The sequence below is a fragment of the Myxine glutinosa genome, unplaced genomic scaffold (assembly GCF_964187855.1).
Source record: "Myxine glutinosa unplaced genomic scaffold, kmMyxGlut1.1 SCAFFOLD_3410, whole genome shotgun sequence".
NCBI classification, from domain to species: domain Eukaryota; kingdom Metazoa; phylum Chordata; class Myxini; order Myxiniformes; family Myxinidae; genus Myxine; species Myxine glutinosa.
The window spans coordinates 1-6472 of NW_027619502.1; positions in this window are offsets into that span (position 1 = coordinate 1).

Below are 6472 nucleotides of genomic sequence, written 5' to 3' on the forward strand. Positions count from 1 at the left end.
GGATGATTGGGTAGTTGACAAGAACAAGCTGATTAGATTTTAGTTCGCGTATGGATGCAGATCAGGCCTATCAGTGGGTTCCAAATCGTAAGCTGTTCAGCCTGGCAGAGGTATGCTCTCTTCCGAGTACCGTTCTAGTTTTTAAGCCTCCACAGCCGTAGACTTGTCTGACTGTGCGTTATTTTTTTGGGTTGTCCATCTGGCTATGTGTGCATGTCTGTGTGTGCGTATCAGATTTTTGTTACTGCAATAACTTGTGTAATACTGAAGGGATTCCAAACAAACTTGGCAAAAGTACGACTTGTAATACAAAGATGAACTGATTCGATTTTGGGTTGAAAAGGTCAAATATCTATCATCATGTGACCTTTTATTGAAAATCTTTATTGCCACAATAACCTGTGAACCACCAAAGGGAATTCAGAGAAAATTGGCACAAGTATGGACTGCGGTACAAATATGAACCAATCCAATTTTGGGTTCAACGGGTGAATGGTCGTGTACCCTTTGAAAATCATTTTTCAGATCACGTCGCTTGCTCGAAGCATCTGATGTTTTCTCTCTTGTACTATATATCTTCTCTCTCGCACTCTTGTGTCCATTAATTGAGTTCAAACACAAGCGTTACGCCTAGGTCCCCCGTCGGGGAAGTGATGTGAGTTGACAAAGTGGAAGACGCAGAAAACATGCTATGATATGATATTTCGCTCACAAGGTTCAGACATACATGGAGGCGGCCATCTTGGATTTTGACGTGCCGACCCAATTTTCAATAGCGTTCTTCCTTCTGCCTAGATACACCCACACACCAGATTAGAAGTTGGTACTTCACTTATTTTCCAAGATATTTCGCTCACAAGGTTCAGACATATATATGGTGGCGGCCATCTTGGATTTTGACGTGGCGAACCAATTTTCAATAGCGTTCTTCCTTATGCCTAGATACACCCACACACCAGATTAGAAGTTGGTACTTCGCTTATGTTTCAAGATATTCATCTCACAAGGTTCAGACATACATGGCATCAGACATACATGGCGGCGGCCATCTTGGATTTTGACGTGGGTTGCACCCACACACAAAATTCGAATGCGGCCCTTCGCTTACGCACGCACGCCCGCACGCACGCACGGACACACGGACGGAGGGGAAAGCCATAGTCCCCCTTTCGCTACGCTGTGCGACGGGGGACAATAACAGTGGGTTGACATCGAACTGTCCATTTGTCCTTGCGTCTGATCGGTTTTCATTACCATGATAACTTGACAACGCCTGAAGGGATTTAAATCAAACTTAAATAAAGTATGTACTATGATGAAAAGATGAACTGATTCGAATTTGAAGTCATAAGGACAACGGTCAGAGGTCATGTTGGATGAAAATCCTGTTACCGGAATAACTTGTCGACGTCACGACATCGAAGAGTGTCGTTCTAGTTACCTCCACACCAAAGATGGATGGAGGTTATGTTTTTATCCCTGTCTGTCCGTTTGTCTTTCCGTTTGTGAACAAAATATCTCAAAAAGTTGTGGACGGATTCAGACCAAATTTGGCAGAGATGTTAAAGATTTAATGTTAAAATTTAAGATTTAATAGTCCGGCAGCTAAGCTAAATATAGCATAACAATTGTGCATTTTGTGAGGAAAGCACCAAATTTGGCACACTAGTAGACTATCATATTCTGAAAAGATCTGGATATTGGGCCATTTCGGATTCAGAGATTTGATTTTTGCAAGATTTGCAGATTTTGCAGATTTGCAAGCTGAGATTGCAACGCCAGGGATGGCTGACTCCTTCCTGCAAGCTGCCCACGTCACCCGCACAAGAAGAGCTCATCAAATCACTGCAGCGGCACTGCACATCCTGCAACACCGTGCGTATGAACGCCACTGTATGACATATGCTGATGATGCAGAAGACCTGCCTGAGTTCGAAGACTGGTGTCACCAGAGAGGAGAAGACATTCCCAACTTTCAGTACTGGGCAACTGTGCTGGAACTAGAGATGTTGGTACTGGTCTACGTGCGTTCTCTGCGGCAGGCTTCATTCACGACGTACCTTGATGCCCTGACGGAATTGGTCCCATGGTTCCATGCCTTAGACCACACACACTATGCCAGGTGGGTCCCTGTTCACCTGAGGGACATGGTTGCACTCCCAATGAAGCACCCAGATGTAGCCAGAGAATTCAGGGCTGGCAACTTCACTGTACAGAAGACGAAGAAGGTGTTCTCTTCGATCCCAATCGAATCGAAATCTTGCAAAAATCAAATCTCTGAATCTGAGATGGCCCAATATCCAGATCTTTTCATAATATGATAGTCTACTAGTGTGCCAAATTTGGTGCTTTCCTCACAAAATGCACAATTGTTATGCTAAGTTGTCCCACTATAACTTAAAATTTAATTTAAGATGTTATGTTAAAAAGGACGAAATGATTAGATTTTAGTGAAGATCCGGATTTGGATCCGGCTTGTACAATTTTTTAAGTAATTCTTCACCATTGGGAGATAGGGCCAAAAACAATACATAGCAGGATATCTGAAAACGTTGTGGATGGATTTGGACGAAACTTGGTGGACCGGTTGGGTGTCTGACAAGGACGATTTGATTCGATTTTGGTGAAGATATGAATATGGATTCGGATATGAGAATTATTTCTATTTAAGACCCTGGTGTTGGGCTAGCGGCTAGGGTGCCGGCTTAGGATCCTAGGATCCTGGGTTCGAATCCCGGTCGATCGCTGAATTAACGCCAGGGGGGTTGACTCAGCCTGTCATCCTTCCGAGGTCGGCTAATTGAGTACCAGTTCACTGGTAATTCCCTGTTTGTCGTTAAAGGCGGCAAAAAGGGTTGGCGTCAGGAAGGGCATCCGGCCGTAAAACATTGCTTCAAAAAAGGGGACCAAAAAACAACAACAACCACGGTTCCCGAAAAAGGCCAACCCCCGCTTTGCAGGGAAAAATGGCCTCTAAAGGTGGTTATTTTTTTATATATTATATGAGAATTATTTAATTTTTAAAGTGATTCTTCACCATTGGGAGATGGGGCCAAAAACGATACATAGCGGGATATCTCAAAAAGTTGTGGATGGATTTGGACGAAACTTGGTGGACCGGTTGTGTGTGTGGCAAGGAAGAATCGATTCAATTTTGGTGAAGATCCAGATTCGGATCCGTCTACTAGAATTTTTAAAGTGATTTTTAGATAGGGCCAAAAACGATACATAGCAGGATATCTCAAAAGGTTGTGGATGGATTTGGACGAAACCTGGTGGACCGGTTGTGTGTGTGACAAGGACGATTCGATTCGATTTTGGTGAAGATCTGAATTTGGATTTGAATATGAGAATTATTACATTTTTACTCCCGCCAGGGAGTAATGCATTCGATCGTGTCTGTCCGTGTGTGTCTTCGTGCGTTTGTGAACAAGATATCTGGAAAAGTTCTGAACTGATTTGTATGAAAGTTGGTGGGATGATTGCGCTTGGGACAAGGAAGAATTGATTAGTTTTTGGTGAAGCTCAGGATATTATTCTGGATCCAGGAATTTTTTGAAGGATGTTTTACCACTGGAAGATAGGGCTCAGCAGTGGCCACCCACGGCAGGAGTAAGCGCTCTAATGAGTGGCGTTCTAGTTTGAAAATGATTCTTCACCATTGGGAGATAGGGCTAAAAACGATACATTGCAGGATATCTCAAAAAGTTATTGATGGATTTGGACGAAACTTGGTGGACAGGTTGTGTGTGTGACAAGGAAGAATCTTCAATTTTGGTGAAGATCCGGATTCGGATCCAGCTTGTACAATTTTTAAAGTGATTCCTCACCATTGAGTGATATGGCCAACGAGGCGGAGGTGTGCTCTCTACTGAGTGCCGTTCTTGTTTGATTTTTCTACTCCCCTTATAAATATGTGGTTCATTGGTCCAGCATCCCATGTTCATACACAACAGTCCTTTAATGGTGCAGGGTTTTCCTTTATCGAGGTTTGTCGGTGTGAGGTCATATGACCTGGCAGTGCCTGCTAATTATCTTTACTGCCATCGCATCATTTGAACCGCTTGGCACGTGTGCACAGTTTTTCACGATGCGGTGGTGATGTTAGATGGTGCTGCAAGTCTGCTAAGAGTTTCAGGGAAATTAGACCCCTTTTTTGATGAAATTCAAATAAAAATCACTGCCACCTTCGCCACCTCAAGGCACTTGTGCCGTTCAGCACTGTCAACCTAATCTCTTGTGTCCATCTTGTCTTCCTCACTGCAGTTGTTACGGACTTTCACCACTGTAACGCCAATATCCCACTAATGCTAAACTCAAACGCAGACACTCATCAATCCCACTGCCAACCATTCCTTACATGTTCCACTGTGTCATCACATTGCAAAAATATATTATTGTCCTATAGCTGGCCAAGCTAATGGTCTTGTGTACACCTCAGGTTGAGATTCACTTTAACGAGCCATTGGACTGTTTCGCATCACAGCCGCCGATATGTACTTAAAGGGCCGTAGCACGTTTGTCGCGAGCACCCAAACATGGGGCCTAACCCCGATTCATATTTATTTAAAGGGACGAATCTGCCCAGTTTCAATCCCCCATGCATGGTTCAAACATCGGATATCAACGATCATTTGTCGAGACAAGAGGCAAACATGTATAGATTATGCCAAGACATAGATTGTGTGTCTCCATTTCGATCGTCCATTTTCACTCAGTCCATTATTGCATATTCCAGACTCTTCTGGTTCACTACAACATAATCCATCTAAAGGCTCCCCTACGGACACCTTATGATGACTTTTATCTCTGAGTTTATCAACTTGCACATTTTCCTCACACATTAAAAACCTTCCCATGTTTTTATGGGCCAGTCCAGTGCACTGGTCGACACTCTCGTCCGTGATAGCGATGGGTTGTACTAAAGGCATAACAGGCATCCTAACCTCTAAACAATAACCTCTATGCCAAGTTCAAAAGTGACGTCCACTGGAACAACCCTTATAGCTCCAATTAAAACTAGAACAGCATGCGGTAGAGCGCGTACTTCCACCAGGCTGAATCGTTTGTTTTGCATCCCACTGATGGGCCACATCTGCATCTGTACCGAAATCGAAATCGAATTGGCTTGTTATTGTCGCCAACCTAACATGTCCACCATGTTTTGTCATAATCTGTCAATAACTTTTTGAGATATCCTGCAGACAGTCAGAGGTGAAAACATAATCTACGTTCACCTTCGGTGGCAGAAGTAATTACCTAAATATTTATAAATTTATCGAGGCAAATCAAAATGCAGAGCAGGGGGATAAAGGTTCAGCCAACAGTGGAATCCTGCTCTGCATCTGGGAGGTCGGTGTTTCGAACCCCGGCCAAGTCCAGCAGACCTCCTTAAAACATCCAGCAGGCTAAGGAGCAAAAATGCACATATAATCATATAATTGCAGGGAAAAGATAAGTAGTTCCCATTTGGTATAGAGAGGTTCAGAGGTAGAGGTGTGCCTGATTAAAAATTTGATTGTGTCCATTAGGTCTGCTGTGATACGTAGTGACTAGTGACCATTTCACGCTGGACTCGTTTAGCGTTTTTCATGCATTTATTGATCCTATGATGTCCACTCGTGATTTGAAAGGATGATTGTTTTCTACAGTGGCTAAGGCTCACACATGTACAATTGTGCAGACAGACACCGGACAACACGGCACTTGATGTTTAACACAAGACAAACACAGCTATTGACCTTGGAGTAAGTAACTTCCTGGTCCACTCTGGGTTCCGGCAACACGATGTTGTGGCGTTACTTTTTTGCTCCTTAGCCTGCTGGATGTTTTAAGGAGGAGGTCTGCTGGACTTGGCCAGGGTTCGAAACACCGACCTCCCAGACTTAGAGCTAACCATTACACCTCCGAGTCTGGTTAAAATGAAGCCATTCAATGCAGTACCAGGCCATTAGGCCCTTCAAAGCCTGCGCTAGGATTGCCAAGTAATGGTTGTTTGTCCGTGCTCTATCCTTTTTTTTTCTTTGCTGATTGCTAAGCAAGGAAGCAGTATGTACAATTTTATAGCGTCATTGGTATGACTCCACCAGGGTTCGAACCACCGACCTCCCAGACTCAGGGCGGACACTCTAATGATCAACCACCGTGTGGTTTCCCACCATTAAAAACAAAACCGCAATTTAAGCTTTTATTATCATGAGATGCTCGACCACATCAACAACTTTTGTTCAGATTTATCCTCTCATTCCCCTTTAAAGTGAAACGAAAGAGAAAATTCCCAGTCATTATTGTTGAGGCAGTCACATCTTGTCCGTAATTGGCCAAAATCCGACGTGACATCACTTGTGTGTTTTGCAGCCATTCGGGGATGTATGAAGGCAAGATGCCGGTGCTTTCACAGAAATTTCTGGGAAATATGCTGTTTTGTATTGAGGATGTAAAGTGAAGTGAACTGCTAGTTCTGCATTGTAGT